The 23,641-nt window shown below is 41.1% G+C and overlaps 1 protein-coding gene across 1 annotated transcript in view; it reads right to left on the minus strand.

The window, feature by feature from the left end:
• The window catches only part of rgs12a (regulator of G protein signaling 12a), a 78,440-nt gene that overhangs the window by 51,037 nt on the left and 3,762 nt on the right, over positions 1–23,641 (minus strand).

Below are 23,641 nucleotides of genomic sequence, written 5' to 3' on the forward strand. Positions count from 1 at the left end.
GCTAACAATAAAGTGACTTATCCAACTGTGAACCAGCTGTCTAAGAAAACAGTAACTATGACTCCACTTCATTTTGACTTCACAGTGGTAACAGATCTGTTGGGTCCTTGTGCAGAAAATTGTGTAATACAGAAAACATCACAACTGTGTTTACCCTTTTTAAATTATAATAACAGAAACTACCCAAATGACCCTGATCAAAAGTTTTAATACCCCTGTTCTTAATACTGTGTACTGCCCCCCTTAACATCAATGACAGGTTGGAGTCTTTTGTGGTCATTGTGGACGAGGATCTCTGATGGTAAAGCTGCCACTGAATGTGTCTTGGACTTTATTTACATCAATTCCGACAAAATACAAGCAGTATGGCACTCTATGGTAAATGTGCATGGAGTAGACAGTTCTCAAAAACTGAGTGACTGTGCAAGAAGAAGAGTGAGGAAAGCCACCAAGACACCCAGACAACTCAGAAGAAGTTATAGGCTTATGTGGGTGTGATTGGAGAAATTGTGCATAGTGCAATTTTTGCATTTTGCATCCCCACTCATAGCTTCATAGTGGAGTAGAGCAGAGAAGTATATTCTTTTACCGAAACAGATGAAATCTCAGCTTGCATCTCAGATGTACCTTCTAGCAATTTGTAGCTAAACTTTCAGGTCTTCTTTTTAAGAAAAATCCTCTTCTATTCCACTTCATCATGAAGCTGTATAACTGGTGATACAAAATGCAAAGCTTGCACTATGGGCAGCACGGTGGCTTAGTGGGTAGCACTGTTGCCTCACAGCAAAAACATCATGGGTTTGATTCCCACCTGTGGCCTTTCCTTTCACATTTAAAGGCACGCAGGTTAGGTGAATTGGAAACTTTATAACTGTCCAGGTCTCCCTTGCAAAAAAAGGTCTTGATCTTAATGGCACAGCCAAGTAAAAAAAAAAAATTAAGAACAGGGGCATGTAAATTTTTGATCAGGGTGATTTGGGTAGTTTCTGCTGTCATTATGATTTAAAAAGAGTGAACACAGTTGTTTGACAATAAAAGACTTCACCCAACCACTAACCATGAGTGGGGGGGTGTTGTGTTTTCATTCACATTCTTTGAAAAATGGCCAAAACAACAACTGTATTTTTTATTTTTTTTTCTGAGCAACTCCAGTGGAATCAAGTTAGCATGATGGGCGGCATGGTGGATTAGTGGATTACCATGACTGCCTCAAAGCAAGAAGTTCCTGGGTTCGTTTCCTGCCTGGGCCTTTCTGTGTGGAGTTTGCTTGTTCTCCGTGTGTTTGTGTGAGTTTCCTCTGGGCACTCTAGTTTCCTCCCACAATCAAAAACATGCTTAAAGAAATGCAATTTTATGTAATCTATGGTTCCAAAAACACATCTACGTTTGCATGCACAGAATGCTTTCACATTGTCAGTGACATTCAGCGTTTAAACCATGTCACAGTGTCTTAGCATTTAATATTGACTTGGGATACAGGAATTTGTCTGCTCTTGTGTGCAAATATCCATCAGCTATGCAGCCATGAAGGCAATGAGTCATCCATTACGGTGGCCACTAATTACCAGGACGCAAGACGGTCCTCTTCCCCATGCTGCCCTCTGACCCTCCTGAAGTGCACATTATATTGCAACCAGGTGAGCCCATCTAGACTGCAGGCCCTCAAGACCATAATATGTTGGAACTTTGATGTAGAAATTAATTTCTCCACTTTCTGCTTCAGTGTTCCAAAGTGAAGGAACTGTGCAAACAGGTTTTGCCTGCGTTTCGAGCCGTCACTTTTATATGATTTAATCAGTTTTGCAACTGTGAAACAAGTGAGTGACAAAGACTGCTTGTCAAAAAAAAAAAAACCCCAGACTGTAAATGACTCCATGTCAATTCCTCTGCCAAATTATCTTGACCGGACATGGAAAACAATCGGAAGCAGCTATCTGCTGTAAGGCAGACGACAAACTATTCCCTGAAAATAACATCAAGAAAGATCCTTGCATGAAAGCCGCTTCCTGTTGAGGGAGGCTGAGGGTGCGGTGACTGATAAGATGGAGGAGACGTTTCTATCTCAACGAAACGGCATGTAGGCGAGAAAGAGCAAACACTGATTTGAGAGAATTATGCACCATCTCTTCTTACTGTCATAAATCAAATTTCTCACAACAACCCTGCTAGATGTTCTCGCATTATCAAGGTGACGATGAGATCAGCATGCTTATGAGGCTAAAATAGCATAAGTAGTATATTCACATATTAACACACTATGCTTCTCTGTCCGCACGTGTGCAAACCAAGCCTCTGGCTGTTAACAATGAAGCCAAACTGGAAGAGGGAAAAAAAATGCATTTCCTTGAATGGCTGCTTGACGCTGGCTCCAAAAGCAAACATATTCCCATCAAAGCCCATGTTAAATTACCCAACGTTAGGGGAAAAATAAACATATTCATATAATAAATATATACATTTATATCATAACCATGGAGAAACTGAGGACAACTGACATTTGCCGTTTGGTTTGCGTATGTATTTTGGGTCGAGGATGAAAACGGAAAGTTGATGGGACTAAAGTTTTTGAAGAAATTATGGATACTGGGTAAAAAAAAAAAAAAGTGAACAATGGAAGTTGAATCACCATTAATTAGTCCCTGGTAACCAGACAAGAACTGAACATTAAATATTCAACCTTGCCAGATGTAAAACATGATAAACTAAATGTGCCAAATAATAAATACAATTATTCACAAAACTTTCTCATTTTAAATTTCTTGCACTTTCAGTTAAAATCATGATGGAAACTTTAAATTATACCACCCTTGAAAAATGTCAGCTACCCATTTCAATAAACACTACCCAATCTAGAACCCATGGATCCCCACGGGCAACACGCTAGTCAATTGTTGAACTTTCCTTCCTTAAAATTACAGATACATATGTAAATAATGTTTACAGAGACACAAACACAAAAACACAAGCATTTCCAAAAATGTGTGCGCAGAGATCATTAAATCAGCCCAGTGGCAGATTTCTACCTACTTGTTTTACAGGAGAGATGCAGACTGACAGTGACTTAACTTATTTCTGCTGCATAGAGGTTGTGCTGGATGCTTTAAATAAACAAATCTGTTCTAACACAAAAAACACTCTGTATCAAAAAAGCCTGTCATGCTGCATGGACAGACATCATGTCCAGATTTATGTCAAGGTTGGTTTTAAGCGTCACCTCTGGAAATGGTTCATTCTTTTAAAGACTGGACAGATTTGAGGAGATAGGCCATTGTCACCAAGTACTTCATCTCTTAATCTACTTGATCTGCGGGAATCTGTGGCTTCTTCTCTGACACTTAACCACTTTATCACAACAGATGGGTGCAGCTCTGCTTTTGTAAGGATTAAACCGGCATTACTACGATTTGTGCAGTGTTTCCGGTATGCACGTCTTACTCACTTACTGCTGTTTTAAAAAAAAAAAAAGACAATGAAGGCCAACTTTCCTCAGAATGGAGACGTCTGAAAGACTTTATTTAACCAACATCAGAATTTGGGTTTCCTGACTTATGAGGGTTCATTTTTCCATTGTCCAACTGTAAATAAACCAACTGCAAAATGTACTCTTGTCATGTGAAATGTGACGAGTACATTACAGTAATCCAGGCTGGACTACTGTAATGCAGTCCCCATCGGGATCTCTGGCAGGAGCATTCAAAAGCTCCAGTATGTCCAAAACAGCGCTGCCAGGGTCCTGATGAGGGTGCGCAGGCATGAGCACATCACCCCCATTCTTCACTCCCTCCACTGGTTCCCCATTCACTGCCGTATTCAATGCAAAGTCCTCCTGCACAATCATCACTGTCTTCACAGAGCGGCCCCCACTTACCTCACTGAACTGCTCACACCACACACTTCCACTAGGACCCAGTCAGGCCAACAGCACTGTCTAGCCGTGCCCAGGACACTGCTCAAGACCATGGGTGATAGGGCCTTCTCAGTGGCTGCTCCCCATCTATGGAATGCCCTCCCAGACCATCTCAGGGCTCCACAGATGGTGGATGCTTTTAAAAAAGGACTCAAAACCTACCCTTTTACTCTGGCTTTTAGCTAAATAATTGCTACTGTTTTATCGCTCTTATTTTGATTTTATTGCTACTGTTTTATCGCTCTTATTTTGATTTTATTGCTACTGTTTTGTTTTTACATTGATTTATAGTCTTTTGTGTTCTTCTCTGTTATACTGTAGCACTTTGGGATTTGGTGTCAAATGTAAAGTGCATTATAAATAAAATTTATTATTATTATTATTATGTGAAATGTTCAGGACTTTGGATGATAAAGCAAAAATAAAGTACCTTTAGAGAATGAAACCAGAACCAGGCACCATGCACCCCCGCTTCTATCACAATGTATTGTCACCACGAAAACGCTGTGCTGACACAAAGTGCTGGAGGGCTTCATACAGACGAACCACAAAAAATGCCACCACACCCATTCTCTAAATTACATCAAAAAAAGACTTTCCAACCTGAAACCCGACACTTAAAATGTGTCCGGAAAGCATTCAGTGCTATACTTTTTCCAGTTTTTATGTTATAGCCTTATTTCAAAATGGAATAAATTCATTTTCCCCCTCAAAATTTTACTCACAACACCCCATAATGACAATATGAAATATATATATCAGGTTCTACTGGCAGAGCAGGCAGGACACAATTGCAAGACGCAGACAAACAGCTCTGTAGAATTGTGGCGTTTACTTGATATGAAAGCAGGGGTCAGTACACAGAAAGGCAGTCCAACAAGAGCAACAGTAACACAATCATCAGGCAAGGGCATGGTCCAGGTACACAGGCAGGTTTTCAAAAAACACGATAAGGCAGTCAAGGCAAGGCAAGAAAAAAGAGAGCTAGAAAGAGGCACAAGGCGCATCGATCAGGCAAGGAATACAGGCAAACGGTGAGGCTTATAAAGCACCCAGGTGATGAGCAGCAAATCAAGAACAGGTGTGAGGAAACTTCCAGAACCAGGGTGTGGCCAGACAGAGGGAAATACCCACCATGAAGAACCAAGAGAAGGAGGGGGACAAGAAAGAGCAGGACAGAGAAAACCCAAGCAGAAAGGCGGCGCAAGAGACAGATACAAAAGCAAACCAAACACAACCCACACAAAGTCCAATTCCTGACATATATAAACCTCTAAGCGTGTACGTAAGTATTCACACCCTTTGCTCAATACATTGTTGATGCACCTTTGGCAGCAATTCCAGCCTCAAGTCTTCTTGAATATGATGCCACAAGCTTGGAGCACCTATCTTTGGGCAGTTTTGTCCATTCCTCTTTGCAGCACTTCTCAAGCTCCATCAGGCTGGATGGGGAGCGTCGATGCACAGCCATTTTCAGATCTCTCCAGAGATGTTCAATCAGATTCAGGTCTGGGCTCTGGCTGGGCCACTCAAGGACATTCACAGAGTTGTCCTGAAGCCATTCCTTTGATATCTCGGCTGTGTGCTTAGGGTCATTGTCCTGTTGAAATCTGAACCGTCGCCCCGGTCTGAGGTCAAAAGCACTCTGGAGCAGGTTTTCATCCAGGATGTCTCTGTACGTTCCTCATGGGTGTTGGTGAGAAAAAAAAAACATTTCTGTGGTGGACGGATTGTATGCCAAAGGCGTGAAGTCCTCTAGGGACTTCCACTAGGTCCTGTCAGGAATAATGAAATAAGAATTTCAATTTCCATTCTGCCATTTTCTTCCCTCACTGTTTGCTGTCACAGTGGCTGCAGCATTGCTGTTCACCTCCGATCTGGCCAGTCCTGCGGCAGACAGCATTGATGGAGTCAGTTGTACACTGGCCTCGGCCTCTGTGATGCTCGGTGCCGGCATGCCCCCCCCATTTGTGTTTTGTTATGTGTCATCTGGATGTAAAAGAGGATAAAATAGAGCTGAATTTGTTTATGCAAAATTTCTCCACAAAAACGGGTTTGTGCTCAGTCAGATTCCCACCAAGTCTCAAGCTAAAACATCAGAAGATGACACCATTCGTATAGCAGTGCTGCAAGAGCAGTATCAATTATTATACAGCAATAACAGAATCTGAATTTTGATTTTGACTGAAATTAGTCGTATAACTGAAGACTAGCACCCATGATTGCTGTATTCATCTTTCCTTCAATCCTGACTAGTTTCCCAGTTCCTGCCACTGAAAAACATCCCCACAGTATGATGGTGCCTGGTTTCCTCATGATGCCTGGCATTCACGCCAAAGACTTAATTTTTTTGCCTCCTCAGACCAGAGAATTTTGTTTCTTATGGTCTGAGAGTCTCCAGGCAGGCTGCCATGTGCCTTCAACAAAGGAGTGGGTTCTGTCTGGCCACTCGACCATACAGGCCTGATTGGTGGATTGCTACAGAGATGGTTGTCCTTCTGAAAGCTTCACCTCTCTCCACAGAGGAATGTTGAAGCTCTGACAGAGAGGCCATCAGGTTCTTGGTCACCTCCCTGACAAAGGCCCTTCTCCCCTGATCGCTCAGTTTAGATTAGGGGTGGCCAAGTTTGGTCCTCAAGAGCCACCTTCCTGACACTCTTAGTTGTCTCCCTGCTCCAACACACCTGAATCCAATGAAAGGCTCATTAAAAGTCTGCTAACGAGTCTTTCATTGGATTCAGGTGTGTTGGAGCAGGGAGACAACTAAGAGTGTCAGGAAGGTGGCTCTTGAGGACCAAACTTGGCCACCCCTGGTTTAGATGGACAGCCAGCTCCAGAAAGAGTCCTGGTGGATCCTTACTTCTTCCATTTATGGATGATGGAGGCCGCTGTGATCACTGGGACCTTCAAAGTAGCAGATTGGTGCCTCATGACAATCCTGTCTCAGAGGTCTCCAGATGATTACTTTGACTTCATGCTTGGTTAGTGCCCTGACATGCACTGTCCACTGTGAGGCCTTATATGTAGACAGGTGTGTGCCTTTCCAAATCATGTCCAGTCAACTGAATGTACATCAAGTGGACTCCAATTAAGTTGTAGAAACATCTCAAAGATGATCGGTGGACACCTGAGCTCAGTTTTGAACTTCATGGCAAAGGCTGTTAATGTACATGTTATTTCTTAGTTTATTTTGTGGGGGGACGGAAAGAAATTCAAGAGCTCAAAACAAGAGCTAAAAAAAAAAGAAACAAAACTTTTTTCACATTGTTATTATGGGGTATTGTGTGTAGAATTTTGAGGTTAAAAAAAAGTAATAATTTCGTCCATTTTAGAATAAGGCTCAAACAAAATGTGGAAAATTGAAGTGCTGTGAATACTTTTTAGATGCACTATATGTCTTGTATTAGCCTGAAATTGTTTACCTTTCGGGGCACACCTGGAGGGGCCTATGAGGAGTCCATTTTACCATGGCCAGGTAGTCACTCATGGATTGTTTGCTCAAAATTCAGATTTTCTGAAATAAAATGAACTGTGTGAAAAATGCCATTTTTGTTAGTGGCCCTTAGAACAGTTCAATGACAATGGCATTATTATTATTATTATTTATCTGTTGGCAGTCTCGCAAAGAATCTTTATGCACAATTAAGAAAGTTATTGAACAGATTTTCTGTAGTCACTCTGACCGTGTGAAAAATGGCATTTTTGCCCTTCAAGGTGGCCCCATGGCCAGACAGTCCCCCAAGGACTGTCAATACAAAATTTCAGAAAACTTCAACTGTTTTCAACTTCTGCCCCTCCCTGAGCCTGGTTCTGCTGGAGGTTTCTTCCTGTTAAAAGGGAGTTTTTCCTTCCCACTGTAGCCAAGTGCTTGCTCACAGGGGGTCGTTTTGACCGTTGGGGTTTTACATAATTATTGTATGGCCTTGCCTTACAATATAAAGCGCCTTGGGGCAACTGTTTGTTGTGATTTGGCGCTATATAAAAAAAATTAAAGAAAAAAGAAAGAAGAAGAAGAACTGTTTTCAGAAAATCATTAGACAATGCATCATGCACCATGCATGAATCTTGATAGCATTAATCCTGTGGACCTTGGTCCAAAGGACAGAACCTACATTTAAAGTATATGGGGTTTGATATTAATCAAGATCCGGTGGATCAGAGTGGTTACTGATAAGGGATCTGAATAGTCCCATTCTAGTTTTTGCCATCAGTTAGTTTAGTGATTTCTGCAATTCATTATAAGTCAGAGAAGTACAGTAGTGTTCAGAATAATAGTAGTGCTATGTGACTAAAAAGATTAATCCAGGTTTTGAGTATATTTCTTATTGTTACATGGGAAACAAGGTACGAGTAGATTCAGTAGATTCTCACAAATCCAACAAGACCAAGCATTCATGATATGCACACGCTTAAGGCTATGAAATTGGGCTATTAGTAAAAAAAAAAAGTAGAAAAGGGGGTGTTCACAATAATAGTAGTGTGGCATTCAGTCAGTGAGTTTGTCAATTTTGTGGAACAAACAGGTGTGAATCAGGTGTCCCCTATTTAAGGATGAAGCCAGCACCTGTTGAACATGCTTTTCTCTTTGAAAGCCTGAGGAAATTGGGACGTTCAAGACATTGTTCAGAAGAACAGCATAGTTTGATTAAAAAGTTGATTGGAGAGGGGAAAACTTATACGCAGGTGCAAAACATTATAGGCTGTTCATCTACAATGATCTCCAATGCTTTAAAATGGACAAAAAAAAAAAAAAGACGTGTGGAAGAAAACGGAAAACAACCATCAAAATGGATAGAAGAATAACCAGAATGGCAAAGGCTCACCCATTGATCAGCTCCAGGATGATCAAAGACAGTCTGGAGTTACCTGTAAGTGCTGTGACAGTTAGAAGACGCCTGTGTGAAGCTAATTTATTTGCAAGAATCCCCCGCAAAGTCCCTCTGTTAAATAAGACGTGCAGAAGAGGTTACAATTTGCCAAAGAACACATCAACTGGCCTAAAGAGAAATGGGGGAATATTTTGTGGACTGATGAGAGTAAAATTGTTCTTTTTGGGTCCAAGGGCCGCAGACAGTTTGTGAGACGACCCCCAAACTCTGAATTCAAGCCACAGTTCACAGTGAAGACAGTGAAGCATGGTGGTGCAAGCATCATGATATGGGCATGTTTCTCCTACTATGGTGTTGGGCCTATATATCGCATACCAGGTATCATGGATCAGTTTGGATGTCAAAATACTTGAAGAGGTCATGTTGCCTTATGCTGAAGAGGACATGCCCTTGAAATGGGTGTTTCAACAAGACAATGACCCCAAGCACACTAGTAACCAAGCAAAATCATGGTTCCGAGCCAACAAAATGAATGCCTCGCAGATGTGAAGAAATCATGAAAAACTGTGGTTATACAACTAAATACTAGTTTAGTGATTCACTGAATTGCTAAAAAAGCAGTTTTAAAATAATAGTTTTGAGTTTGTAGCGTCAACAGCAGATGCTACTACTATTGTGATCACCCCCTTTTCTACTTTTTTTTACTAATAGCCCAATTTCATAACCTTAAGAGTGTGCATATCATGAATGCTTGGTCTTGTTGGATTTGTGAGAATCTACTGAATCTACTGGTACCTTGTTTTCCATGTAACAATAAGAAATAGACTCAAAACCTGGATTAATCGTTTTAGTCACATAGCACTACTATTATTCTGAACACTACTATACAGTACTAAATAAAAGCCTATTTTTATTTTCTAAGGACCAAGACGACACCTTCAAATTATCTGCTTTTTGTCTTTTATTTGACAGAAAGTATCTTCGGCATCCTGTCATTCCTATTGGAGGCATATGAAATGCAGTGTGGAGCTGAAGGTTATGTAAACTCTGCCCACCATGTGCGAAAACGGAAAGAATGGCGTAAAAAAAAGTTTAAGTGCAAATGAGATGAAAATAAGAACCAGCACTTCACACTTTTTTTCTGTATGTCTCAAAAACCCACAACAATGATCCAGCAGCAGTGCAGGAGATTTTGCCCAGTTTCTTTATTTTTTGCGATGTGTTGGATTTCTATCCACCTGGAGCAGCTAATACAACAATAGCATACTCGAGGTGTGAATTACATCATTTACATTCCCTGAAATGGTTGAATTTGCTCAATTACAGGAAATAGGACCAACAACAGAGTTAGCAGAGGGTGTAGGTGATTATCACAGCTGAAAACAGGTGGATATTAATGTATGACTCACTGATGACTATCCACACATGCTATACTCACAAAGTCCCAGCCCCCTTCAAATGATCAAATCGAACCTCTCGTGATGTCAAATTCTCCAGTATTTTATCCTTGGATATGAATCACTTCACCAATACGAAATATATACTCCTACCTACTTTAAGCAACTTTTACTACTGTATACAATACACCTTTTAGGTTAGGAAAACCTTATAATCCGTGAGACCGTGACACGTTTCAAATCGTAACATGTGGCATTTTACTTCATCTGCAGGAAGCATGTCATGCTATTTTACATGAACACATATCGCATTTCATTTTGTGCACAGAAACAGTTCACAAGGGAAAGTTAATGTTTAGGCTGCCAAAATCGAGGACTGAGCCAATCGCTCACAACACGTCTGACTGCTTGAACAATCTGTGTTTAAGATTTCCACAGTGCTACACAGACAAGACCTTGGTCTGGATCTACAGTATCCTCAACCAACACAAGGCCAGAAAGACACCCCACCACATTAACATTCTTAGTCCAGTGCCAACAAAAGAGTTGGTCTTTCTCCTCAATGTTTAAGACATGAGCCAGAACGCGACACAGAAACATCTAAACCACAGGTGTGAGCACAAAGAGCTGCCCAGACAAGTCCGAACTCTTACCAGAGACGTGATAAAACAGCTTGGCAGCTCTGAGGTCGTTCCCTATTGAGTAACCTCCACACCCTTGGCAGCAGACTCCATTTGAAAGAAGCAGAGAAATTTAGTAATACTACATTTGAGGAAGATAAACATTGTGCGGGGAATGAATCACTGCCAAAGACTGCATATCACATTCACCGTCGTCATCATCATCGAGAGAGAGAGAGCTTTTCCTAAAGCTAATCAGCTGTTGAGGGGTTGGGGGGGGGGGGGGAGATGTGGGGCGGTCTACAACAAATTGTCGTAATCGCGAATGTCAACAGATGATATGACGACAGCCGGAAAAGAAAAGTTCAACTTTTTTTCAACTTTTAGTATTTTCCGTGGTTAGCTAGATTCAAATAGCAAACTCAGCAAACCACAGCACCATCTGGTCATCTGGTTATTGGCTGGTGAATGTTCATACTTGGAGTGGCTGGAGCATTAAATAACTTCTTTTTTTTAACCAAAGTTTTGGTGTGTTAACACACGATTTTTCCAGTGTAGCAGAATTGGATTGGGGGGGGGGGGGGGGGGTGTAAGTCTGCAAATGTAATAAAAGCTCTTCTGGGAGCAGGGAAATGGAAATGGTGTGGAGATGTTTAGAAAATGTCAGGCTGCCTTGTCTTTGCATACTATAATGCAAGCCTTAGGACACATTCCACCCACACTCCAGAGCTGCCCATGAGATGTCACCAAGATAAAAGTGTTCTTATGCCTCCTCTATGCTTAATCCCCGAGGGACGCACCATTCCTTCTAGTCTTGCCAAGTAATAGCCGCCACATCACAATTGTGTAAATTTAGTATCTACATTAACAATAATTAAAAGCTTCATTGCTCGCTGCGTGTATGAGCGTGCAGCACCAAAAAGAAGACATATTTCAGCAATGACAAATCACAGCAGAGGGCTGCCTGCCCAAAATGAGGGAAAACCGCAGGAAATCATTTCAAATTCAAAGTCAAGCATGGCAGTATGCCTAAAAATAGAACATCTCTGGACATTCACTCTATTTGACAACAAGAGCTCCCTGTTTCAGTTTTGCCTCGCTCGTGCTGCATGCAACTTCTCCAAACGGTGCCAAGTGATTTGAAAAGGGTCACTCAAAGGCCTGTAATGAGCCGGAGCCCCTTCATAAAAACACCTCGTGTGAAGCCTGGTTCCAAACCAGTGTGAATCCTGATGTAGATGCAGGATTACATCTGGCGCACGCAGCAGCACAGTGTCTATCATACAGGCACCCCTGAAAACATTCCGGTGACAGACCACACAGTGAGTATCCCAAAGAAGGAAAAAGTGAACCCAACAATAAAAGACTGAAGAATTTCACGGCGGCACTTACAGAGTTGAGAGTTAAACTTTCCTCCATGTATGGTGCTGTGTGCGTGTGGAGCAGGGGGGTGGGTGGAGGGGTCTAATTCGTCCTCAGCGCTGCTCCACACGCCCGCTGTGTGTTGACCGGTCCATCCGCCGGAGCGTCGTGGTGCGTGTGCAAGCGTGTGTTTGCAGTGTGGAGAGACGGAGCTGAAACGGGGGAGAAGAGGGCGTGCAGGAGAGCCGAAATCCTGACAGCTGCTGGGAGTTCTCCCTCCCTCTTTCTCTCTCTCTCTCTTTCCTGTGAATTTCTTCTTTTCCCTCTCTGTTTACCTCCCTCCCCGTGTCTTCGTGCCTCCTTTTGGTTGTACTACGCCCACAGGACAGATCCATTACCCACAAGCGCGCAAAAGGAGCAGCAAATAGCTCCACACTCAAAGGAAGAATGGAGAGAAGGGGGAAAAAAGAGCAAAAGAAGGCAACCCCAAATTAACCAGCAGACACCTACAGGTCAACCAAACAGTTGGTTACTGAGAAAGATTTATTTAATTTAAGTGAACTGAGGGTTTTGGAGGTTCTTTTGGACAATACGTCTGGAACCTCTATTAAACATTAATGGACACTGCATCCATCTTTAGGTCTTGCTTGGATTTGCTTGAAGATACAGAAACAAGGAGTCTGCTTATGAAGAGGAAATGCCCTCCCAGTGGCACTGTGCAACTTTGCGTGGAAATAAGAGCGAGTTAAAAAGCACCGCATTATTTGACATGCCCAAAACAGAAAGGACCTTGACAGCAAAAATGTGCAGCAAGTATCAAAACACTTTTCTGTGCACTACAAGACGAGCAATGTGAAAAAGCAGCTGGGAGAAGCGCTTAAAACAGGATTTTTATTTATTTATTTATTTTTGCTGGAGATTTTCTGAAAAAGGAATCAGACTGTCAACACAAGTCATGATATCCTGCTGCCTCGGGTGAGGCAGGAAAAGTTCAGCAGCTTCCTGAAATGGGAAGTCCTCCGCTGCTTAGTAGCATAGCTGAGTCAGACAACGCAATATAAGGTGGTAATGCTCAGCTGGTTCTGGTGTTCAACGTTGATCCCGTTACTGCGGTTCAATAACACTCTCTCTCTGCTTCAGCGGCACAATGCAAATGAACAGAAATTCTAGCAGCCAATAATGTGGAGTTCCATGTGACTTTGGGTCGCTAGGCTTCAGCCCAAGCAAGCCCATGTATTAATCTGCCCCTGGTTCTGTTATTAACTGGATCCAAATGTTATACTTTATTCACAGGTGTGATGCAGCATTTTTACTCGATATTTTCATCAACTCTGTGAGATGTTATGATGTAACACTTGTAATTAAAAAATAAATAAAAGCATGACACGCAGTGTGTACAAAAACGATTAAATGAATACTGATGTTTCTTTTCTGTTTCCATGTCGCTGTCCAACACCACAAAACTGTCACACAGTCTGAACTAAAGTCATACACAGATTTACAGAATTTTTCATGAAACTTTTTCTGCCTTCACATAAAGACTTCATCATAATTACAACCCCAATTGTTGTGTAAAATGTAAATAAAATAGAATACAGTGATTTGAAAATCCTCTTCAACCTATATCCAATTGAATACCCCACAAAGACAAAATATAAACTTTGTTGTTTTTGTGCAAATATTTGCTCATTTTGAAATGGATGCCTGCAACATGTTTCAAAAAAGCTGGGACAGTGGTATGTTTACCACTGTGTCTAGTACCCACACTCTTTTACTATGAAGCCACGCTGTTGTAACACCTGCTAAAATGGATGCCTGCAACACATTTCAAAAAAGTTGGGATGGGACAACAAAAGACTGGGAAAGTTGATGGATGCTCAAAGAACACTTAATTGGAAACAGGTGAGTATCATGATTGGGTATAAAAGGAGCATCCCCAAAGGTTTCAGCCGTTCACAAGCAAAGATGGAGCGAGGATCACCACTTTGTGAACAACTGCGTGAAAAAATAGTCCAGCAGTTTAAGAACAATGTTTCTCAACGTTCAACTGCAAGGAATTTAGGGATTCCATCATCTACAGTCCATAATATAATCAGAAGATTCAGAGAATCTGGAGAACTTTCTACACATAAAACGCGAGGCCGAAAACCAACACTGAATGCTCGTGACCTTCAATCCCTCAGGTGGCACTGCATTAAAAACCAACATCATTGTGTAAAGGATCTTACTGTGTGGGCTCAGGAACACTTCAGAAAACCATTGTCAGTTAACACAGTTCGTCGCTACATCTACAAGTGCAAGTTAAAACTCTACCATGCAAAGCGAAAGCCATGCACTGACAACATCCAGAAACGCTGCCCGAGGTCATTTGAAATGGACAGACGCAAAGTGGAAAAGTGTGCTGTGGTCTGATGAGCCCACATTTCATTTGTTTTTGGAAATCATGGATGTTGTGTCCTCCGGACAAAGAGGAAAAAGATCATCCAGATTGTTCCCAGCACAAAGTTCAAAAGCCAGCATCTGTGATGGTATGTGTTAGTGCCCATGGCATGGGCAACTTACACATCTGTGATGTCACCATCAATGGTGAAAGGTGCATCCAGGTTTTGGAGCAACACATGCTGCCATCCAAGCAGCGTCTTTTTCAGGGATGTCCCTCTGCACGTGTTAAAACAGCGTGGCTTTGTAGTAAAAGAGCGTGGGTACTAGACTGGCCTGTCCAGACCTGTCACCCATTGAAAATGTGTGGCGCATTATGAAGCACAAAATACAACAACAAAGCTTAAAAAATTAGTGTCCTCAGTTCCCAAACGCTTATTGAGTGTTGTTAGAAGGAAAGGTGATGTAACCACAGTGGTAAACATACCACTGTCCCAGCTTTTTTGAAACGTGTTGCAGGCATCCATTTCAAAATTAGCAAATATTTACACAAAAACAATAACGTTTATCAGTTTGAACATTAAATATCTTGTCTTTGTGGTGTATTCAATTGAATATAGGTTGAAGAAGATTTGCAAATCATTGTATTCTGTTTTTATTTACATTTTACACAACGTCCCAACTTCATTGGAACTGGGGTTGTAAATGATAGAGATGATCAGCAGTCGTGTCAAAAAGTACTTTGCGAAAAACTGCATTACACTTGTTACACATGGAGACATTTTATCGTTCTTCGCCAAACAACCATGAACTAAACTATTAACTCATTAAAATACCCTCAATGTTTACAGTGATTGATTTCTTTTTTTTTCCTGTCAGGCAGCGGCAGCTGTAGTTAAGCCTGCAGTGCATGATGTTTAATGCCTTTGAAAATAATGGAATTCAGAGTGTATCACATACAGGCCTTTACTGCTCATCAGAAAAGGGCAGAAATCGTAGTTTTTGCCAATTGTACTACTCAGATTTTTATGGTTATTTTTCTATTAGTCACATGATAATTCTCAAGCAAACTCGGCTAGCTACATTGTGTATTCATTAGCCATATGTGATGTTCCTGAAAATTGAACCCTGTCACTGTAGAAAATTACTCGTTAAATGGACTGCATTTATATAGCGCTTTTCCATCTGCATCAGATGCTCAAAGCGCTTTACAATAATGCCACACATTAACGCCGATGTCAGGGTGCTGCCACACAAGGCGCTCACTACACACCGGTGACATCTACTTTGGGCCGTCAAAGATAACACAAGACTCCATGTGTTAGATAGATAGATAGATAACTTTATTAATCCCCGAAGGGAAATTTGAGTTGTCGTAGCAGCCGGGTATCTCAAAAAGATAAAAATAAAACAAAACAATACAAACAATAAGAATAAAAATGAACAAGAAAATCTCAGGTGGAAACACATACGTATGTGCAACAGATAAATAATAAGGGCTTTTTAATCTAGTGTTAGTATGGGTTTGGTTGCTCCATTTTATTTCCACTTCCAAAAACATGCAGGCTAGATGAAATGGTGAGTCTAAATTGACTGTAGATGTCTGCCCCGTGACAGACTGGTGGCCTGTCAAGAGTGTACCCCACCTCACACCCAATGAGCCATTGGAATAGCCCCCCGTGATCCTGAACTGGAATAAGCAGGTCTAGAAAATGAATGAATGAATTAATGTTTCAACAGCAGAGGGGGCAAATCCAGTGGGGAAAAGTTTGAATCATTTGTTTTCAATCATTTGTGTCAGGAAGGGCATCCGGCGTAAAACTTGTGCCAAATCAATATGCAGTTCCACCTCGGATCTGCTGTGGCAACCCTGAGTGCAAACAAGGGAGCGGCCAAACGCGAGGTCTTCCTTCCTAGAATGATGTCCTGAAACACAGGTGTTGCAAAGGTTTCAAACACTCGAGAACAGTATTTTGAGTTTGGCATCACTATTTTGGCATACTAACGAAAATTCTCGGTCTGTTGTGTATGTTGTGTACCGGTGGGCGGAACGTACCAAAGAACACATGATGTGCCCGGTGTTCAGCAGGCGGCACACAAACTACAAGTTCAACCACAGCTGTTCAAAATTTTTCATAATCCATCCAGCAGGTGGCACATACATCCATAAGATATAACATAGGCAAAATAAAGTTGGCTTTTCAATGATCTGGTGCATCAATGCTAACCATGTCACGTCACTTCATCTTTAACATGTGCTCTTCTATTTTGAATTGTTACAAAATTATAGCATTTAAGCTGCTGACTAACTCACCCACCCACCACTGTACGTTTGTGTGGCACAAGCCCTTCGTAGCTACCAAAGCAGGGAACAAAGTGAAAGCAAATCCAAAGAAACATAAATTTAGATTGCATTTTCTCCCCCTTGGAGCCAGAAAGACATTAAAATACACAAGACTATATATACACACACCACTGTGAGTGTGTGCGTAGGCAGCAAAATCTACATGTTAGACCCTAAGCGTTTGCTTATTCCTGCTCCAGCCGCTGTGACGCACACCATCAGCCACAGGAAAAAGAAACAGCCACACGTGTCCAAATTATTCTGAACTTGTTCACAGCATGCAGCAAGGCCACAAGCAGGGGTTATCCACGCGGGCCTGCCCCAAGCACTGATGGTGAACTCCAAAATAGTTTTGCTATGTCCTTGTGAGCCCAGATGCTTGGACTGAGTGAGCTTGTTTCAGATTTTTTTTTTATACGCCATGAGAAAAGACCTTCAAAGTATCCTTCAAAATAAAACTTAAAGTGCTCCAGAAAATAACCACTCAGCCACTCAGTCTGTAAATGTGCACGACATCGACCACAATTCTGGTCAACATTTGCGGTCCTGTCTTGCACCCGGTCCAAAACTTTGTGCATACTACAACTGAAGTTTGCTAGTTTCCACCCAACAAATTTAACACCCAGCACTCACATCCTCTAAATCTCAAATCCTTTCGCCCTCATTTGTTCTCACCAGAAAATGTATAACTTTTAATTTAGGTCAGGTCTTGCACTGGTTATACCACATCCACAACATTACTGAACCACCTTGGTTCCTGGATGGCACCCCTCCAGGCAGAACCAATTCATCCCGACATCTCAAAACTAATCATCAATCTGTCACAGCAGGTCAAATACTGGCATTTCCTTGGCTTTCCGCAGCTGCTGGGGTACACGATACTGAGACATCTACAGTTGTATGCAAAAGTTTGGGCACCCCTGATAATTTTCATGATCTTCCTTCATAAATCATTGGTTGTCTGGATCAGAAATTTCAGTTAAATATATCGTATAGCAGACGTACACACTGATATTTGAGAAGTGAAATGAAGTTTCTAGTATTTACAGAAAGTGTGCAATAAACAAAATTGGGCAGGTGCATAAATTTGGGCACCCTTGTCATTTTATTGATTTGAATACATTTAGCACTAATTATTGGAACACAAAATTGGTTTGGTAAGCTCATTGACCCTTGACCTCCTTATACAGGTGAATCCAATCATGATAAAGGGTATTTAAGGTGGCCATTTGCAAATGTTTCTCCTCTTTGCAACATGGGAGCCTCAAACTACTCTCAAATGACCTGAAAACAAAGATTGTTCAACATCATGGTTTAGGGGAAGGATACAAAAAGCTATCTCAGAGATTTCAGCTGTCAGTTTCCAATGTGAGGAACATAGTGAGGAGACGGCAGGCACAGTACTACAACCCCTGGCAATAATTATGGACTCACCGGCCTCGGAGGATGTTCATTCAGTTGTTTAATTTTGTAGAAAAAACAGATCACAGACATGCCACAAAACTAAAGTCATTTCAAATGGCAACTTTCTGGCTTTAAGAAACACTATAAGAAATCAGAAAAAAAAACTGTGGCAGTCAGTAACGGTTACTTTTTTAGACCAAGCAGAGGGAAAAAAAATATGGACTCATTCAATTCTGAGGAATAAATTATGGAATCACCCTGTAAATTTTGATCCCCAAAACTAACACCTGCATCAAATCAGATCTGCTCGTTCGTCTGCATCTAAAAAGGCGTGATCACACCTTGGAGAGCTGTTGCACCAAGTGGACTGACATGAATCATGGCTCCAACACAAAAGATGTCAATTGAAACAAAGGAGAGGATTATCAAACTCTTAAAAGAGGGTAAATCATCACGCAATGTTGCAAAAGATGTTGGTTGTTCACAGTCAGCTGTGTCTAAACTCTGGACCAAATACAAACAACATAGGAAGGTTGTTAAAGGCAAACATACTGGTAGACCAAGGAAGACATCAAAGCGTCAAGACGGAAAACTTAAAGCAATATGTCTCAAAAATCGAAAATGCACAACAAAACAAATGAGGAACGAATGGGAGGAAATGGAGTCAATGTCTGTGACCAAACTGTAAGAAACCGCCTAAAGGAAATGGGATTTACATACAGAAAAGCTCAACAAAAGCCATCATTAACACCTAAACAGAAAAAAACAAGGTTACAATGGGCTAAGGAAAAGCATTCATGGACTGTGGATGACTGGGTGAAAGTCATATTCAGCGATGAATCTCGAATCTGCACTGGGCAAGGTGATGATGCTGGAACTTTTGTTTGGTGCCGTTCCAATGAGATTTATAAAGATGACTGCCTGAAGAAAACATGTAAATTTCCACAGTCATTGATGATATGGAGCTGCATGTCAGGTAAAGGCACTGGGGAGATGGCTGTCATTACATCATCAATAAATGCACAAGTTTACGTCAATATTTTGGACACTTTTCTTATCCCATCAATTGAAAGGATGTTTGGGGATGATGAAATCATTTTTCAAGATGATAATGCATCTTGCCATAGAGCAAAAACTGTGAAAACATTCCTTGCAAAAAGACACATAGGGTCAATGTCATGGCCTGCAAATAGTCCGGCTCTTAATCCAATTGAAAATCTTTGGTGGAAGTTGAAGAAAATGGTCCATGACAAGGCTCCAACCTGCAAAGCTGATCTGGCAACAGCAATCAGAGAAAGTTGGAGCCAGATTGATGAAGAGACCTTTTGACGAGTACTGTTTGTCACTCATTAAGTCCATGCCTCAGAGACTGCAAGCTGTTATAAAAGCCAGAGGTGGTGCAACAAAATACTAGTGATGTGTTGGAGCGTTCTTTTGTTTTTTCATGATTCCATAATTTTTTCCTCAGAATTGAGTGATTCCATATTTTTTTTCCCTCTGCTTGGTCTAAAAAAGTAACCGTTACTGACTGCCACAATTTTTTTTCCTGATTTCTTATAGTCTTTCTTAAAGCCAGAAAGTTGCCAATTGAAATGACTTTAGTTTTGTGTCATGTCTGTGATCTGCTTTTTTCTACAAAATTAAACAACTGAATGAACATCCTCCGAGGCCGGTGATTCCATAATTTTTGCCAGGGGTTGTAGTTAAGGCCCGAAGTGGCAGGCCAAGAAAAATCGCAGATAAGCTGAAGCGAAGGATGGTGAGAACAGTCATAGTCAACCCACAGACCTGCTCCAAAGACCTACAACATGATCTTGCTGCATATAGTGTCTCTGTACATCGTTCAACTATACAGCACACTTTGCACAAAGAGTATGATGCTGTAATGAAGAGGAAGCCTTTTCTGCGTACACACCACAAACAGAGTTGCTTGAGGTATGCTAAAGCACATTTGGACAAGCCAGCTTCATTTTGGAATAAGGTGCTGTGGACTGATGAAAGTAAAACTGAGTTATTTGGGCGTAACAAGGGGCGGTATGCATGGCTGAAAAAGAACACTCCAAGCATTCCAAGAAAAACATTTGCTACCTACAGTAAAATTTGGAGGTTGTTCCATCATGCTGTGTGGCCAGTGCAGGTACTGGGAATCTTGTTAAAGTTGAGGGTCACATGGATTCCAGTCAAATCAACAGATTCTTGAGAACAATGTTCATAAATCAGTGACAAAATTGAAGTCTTTTCACAATTCCTGTGCTAGTCAGAGGACATACCGGATCAAGACAGCGTCCAATTTAGAAATGAAAGGCACATTTCACTGTTACAGGAGTTTTTGCCATGGAAAGAGGAACAAAGGCGGAGGAGTTCCGCGCGTCGCGGCGGAGCTGCATGGCGAAAAGAAACGCCGTGATGAAGCCTCACAGGACATGTTCTGGCATGTCCAGCTCATGCACAATCACAATCGGATATTCACACGACTGGAAAGCAACCGGTATCCGTCTGAAATCCACCTTTAAGCTGTCCTGTGAGACCAACACCGAGGTGGTTTTGTCCCGCGTAATGAACGGCTCCGTGGCGCGTCCCTCTGCTTCTTTTTCCATGGAAAAAAAACTCCTGTAACGGTGGAATGTGCCGGAAAAAGTGCTGATGTCCACATCTTCTGCCTTTTTGTGAAAGTCAGACGAGGTCCCGGATCAACAAAGCTTTCACGTTGGAAATTATCTGGTTGTTTGTGCGGGGTGTCAGCCTGTCCATCAGCGCTGGGCGCGCGCTGCGCTCTCAGCAGTTGTGGGCCGTCCTTAAAGGGGCAGTAACACCCCCTAATCTTGTTTAATCCCCATAAAATCGTCCCTGAAAGCCATATTAATTTTTCGAACGGTGTCCACCTGGAGGTCTCTTACAGTTTCTGGAAAAAAATTGATGCAGCAAAGATCCATATCGTTCAGACATTTATTCGCAATAAAAAATAGACGAGAGGGGTAGACCACACCTCACTCAAAGCCTGCTCACAGGCGAATGAAGCAACCGACAGGCATGAAAAAACTCACGCATGCACACGAGGGTTCAAGCTTGGCTGATGCAATCACACGTGATTCAAATCCACATGGTTTTTGAAAAAAATAAGGTCGGATACTTTTCTAACAGACCTCATATGTGAAGAACAGATACACCCAATGATAGGAATGATGGTCAACTGCAAAGTAATTTTAACCCTGATTGAAGCAGCCTAATTAGCAAATACCATGGCAGCACATTAAAAATACAACATGAAAAAATGGACCACCAACGCATAAAAAATGTTCACACAATTGTAACATCACAGTGAGTCAGTATCTCCCACTGTATACAATTAGTCTGAATAAAGCAACCTCAAAGAAAGTTATTTAGTATATGAAGAAACAGGAATGGCAGAGGAGAATAATTACAATTTGCATTGTTTATGCACACTGTGTGGCGCGGGAATTGCAATCAGTCAACAATGAACAAAGGCATTCACGTTTTGATATAGAAGCACAACTGCTGCAGCTGTCGTTATGTTTTATCATCATCTGTAATCCTGCAGCTGTACGTCTGGGTCAGACCTGCAGCTTTCTAACAACAGTGTTTATTGTGTGAGGTTTGTGGTGCGTAGCTTTGAGGACACTGTGTGGTCTGCGGGGGGGTGTCCGTCTGCGACAGATGCATGGAAAGACAATACAGCAGGCCGTTTTAGATATTAACTGTGTCTGCAGACGAGTGTTAGCAGTGAATTATGTGATGCTGGTGCAGGATTTCAATGTGAATTTGTGAGTTTTACTTAGCATGCATGTTTTAGATCATAAGAAGCAGATGAAGAAGAACAAGAAGAAAAAAACTGAGTTGTGTGACTACTTCAGTCAGCATGAGATTCAGTGGTGCTCATTAGTGAAGGCCAAACAAACATGGGCATTACTCTGGTCTACACAAAGACCACTTTGTAAGCTGCCTCTTACCACAAGTGTAACACCAAATGTATGAGTTCAAGGCACCAGAAAAGACAGCCTTTTAAAAAAAAAAAAAAAAATGTGGAGGAGAATGAGAAGAGGGATGGTTGAACCAAACGTCAACATCAGTCGAGTTGACCTTCTCTGCATATAGGCTTAACAGACAGGTATTTATACAAACAAATGAGAACAATAAGCTCATGCCCGCTTGGATTCACTGGCGTAGGTTAAAGTGCCATTTTATAGATGTAATATAGCCTTCATTGTCAATTATATCATTGCTTCTTTCCTTACACTTCTTGCACAAATGAATCAATCTGCTTCAATTTTAACTTGGGGCATCTTATTCCACACACTGGCAAAATCATAGACAATAATAATATACAATGAAAGCCCATTCAGATGCATCCAAAATTTACAAGAACAACAGTTAAACATCTATATATTTGGTAATTACTGTAAGGTGAGGTTTTTAAAAAATAGTCAAAGGTTCCACACATTTCGGTTGACCACAATTTAATTTTTCCATCGTTTTTATTAGTATGCACAGTCTGTGCATATTATGTTTAGAACCATTAAGTTTGAACAATTCTTCAATATTCTGTAGTAGTAAAATATGTACAGCATTAAGCCTCCTCACTTCAAAAATAAGCAATTTATTAAACAATGGGTTACATAATGAATATTGTACTTTAACTGTCCTTACAGAACTTTTTTTTTTTTTTTTTTTGAAGATAAACACAGCTTTGTATTTTTTACGTGTTGACCCATACCTCCACACAATATATAATTTATGGATATATTAATATACAAAATATTACAAGATTTAAGAAATAATTGCTTTTATAAGGAACTCAATTTTTCATATTTTACATTTATTGCTTAAAATAATTTACAAATTTTTATTTCAGAAATACTTACTACAATGTTTTAACACCAAAGATGAGGTTTATGTATAAACTTGTGTACCAGTTGCTGCAGCACTTGCATATTTGGCCTTCACACAAATACACAACCCTAAATCATTGCAGACACAAAATAATGGGAAAACAAGTTCATCTCACAAATGTCTCGCATAAGTTGGTGCCAACCTTGAGCTATGTTTTCTGGGTCAAATCCATGTCAACACATAAAAACAGGCCTCCTCCATCTCATTAGTTGATATCATGTCATTACAGACCCAAGATTTTTGTGATAAAAGTTAATCTCACAAACATCTCACGTGAGTTCAGATGGCACTGAGCTTGACCTGTGTTTCCTAGGTCAAATCAGGGATGATTTCAGTGTCAATGACTGCCTATATACAATATGTGTCCCCCTACTCTACAGTGTCGATTCAGTGGAAGTTACTACTCCTTCAGGACAGATCTCATTTTAATCAGAATCACAAAACTGCATAATAAACGAAATATGAAGAGGGGATTAAACATTTTCGAGAAA

This window comes from Thalassophryne amazonica, chromosome 23 (genome assembly GCF_902500255.1).
Source record: "Thalassophryne amazonica chromosome 23, fThaAma1.1, whole genome shotgun sequence".
NCBI lineage: Eukaryota > Metazoa > Chordata > Actinopteri > Batrachoidiformes > Batrachoididae > Thalassophryne > Thalassophryne amazonica.